The sequence below is a fragment of the Cornus florida genome, unplaced genomic scaffold (assembly GCF_030987335.1).
Source record: "Cornus florida cultivar Cherokee Brave unplaced genomic scaffold, ASM3098733v1 CherokeeBrave_3.0.0_Hap2_scaffold_131, whole genome shotgun sequence".
Classification (NCBI taxonomy): domain Eukaryota; kingdom Viridiplantae; phylum Streptophyta; class Magnoliopsida; order Cornales; family Cornaceae; genus Cornus; species Cornus florida.
The window spans coordinates 67,501-68,859 of NW_026775618.1; positions in this window are offsets into that span (position 1 = coordinate 67,501).

A 1,359-nucleotide genomic window follows, 5' to 3' on the forward strand; every position below is an offset into this window, starting at 1 on the left:
TCGTGCACACCGGCGTGCACGTGGGCATCGTATGCTAAAAAATGAAGTTTGGAGTTTGGGTTTGAAAATTTTACGGGAACTTCCTAGAAGCCTAAGAAATGCTTTGCTCGAGACGGATTTCGATTTGGAGGTCCGCCGTGTTAATTTTGCCAATTACGGCTCCTCGCCCGCACGCTCGTGCACCCCGACGTGCACACCGGCGCGCACGTGGGCATCGTATGCTAAAAAATGAAGTTTGGAGTTTGGGTTTGAAAATTTTACGGGAACTTCCTAGAAGCCTAAGAAATGCTTTGCTCGAGACGGATTTCGATTTGGAGGTCCCCCGAGTTAATTTTGCCCATTACGACTCCTCGCCCGCACGCTCGTGCACCCCGGCGTGCACGTGGGCATAGTATGCTAAAAAATGAAGTTTGGAGTTTGGGTTCGGAAATTTTATGGGAGCTTCCTAGAAGCCTAAGAACTGCTTTGCTCGAGACGGATTTTGATTTGGAGATCCCCCGAGTTAGTTTTGCCCATTATGACTCCTCCCCCGCACGCTCAAGCACCCCCGCGTGCACGGGGGCATCGTATGCTAAAAAATGAAGTTTGGAGTTTGGGTTTGGAAATTTTATGGGAGCTTCCTAGAAGCCTAAGAAGTGCTTTGCTCGAGACGGATTTCGATTTGGAGGTCCCCCGAGTTAATTTTGCCCATTATGACTCCTCGCCCGCACGCTTAAGCACCCCCGCGTGCACGTGGGCATTGTGTGCTAAAAAATGAAGTTTGGAGTTTGGGTTTGAAAATTTTACGGGAACTTCCTAGAAGCCTAAGAAATGCTTTGCTCGAGACGGATTTCGATTTGGAGGTCCCCCGAGTTAATTTTGCCCATTACGACTCCTCGCCCGCACGCTCGTGCACCCCGGCGTGCACGTGGGCATCGTATGCTAAAAAATGAAGTTTGGAGTTTGGGTTTGAAAATTTTATGGGAGCTTCCTAGAAGCTTAAGAAGTGTTTTGCTCGAGACGGATTTCGATTTGGAGGTCCCCCGAGTCAATGTTGCCCATTATGGCTCCTCTCCCGCATGCTCAAGCACCCCTGCGTGCACGTGGGCATTGTATGCTAAAAAATAAAGTTTGGAGTTTGGGTTTGGAAGTTTTATGGGAGCTTCCTTGAAGCTTAAGAAGTGTTTTGCTCGAGACGGATTTCGATTTGGAGGTCCCCCGAGTCAATGTTGCCCATTATGGCTCCTCGCCCGCACGCTCAAGCACCCCGGCGTGCACGTGGGCATTGTATGCTAAAAAATAAAGTTTGGAGTTTGGGTTTGGAAGTTTTATGGGAGCTTCCTAGAAGCTTAAGAAGTGTTTTGCTCGAGACGGATTTCG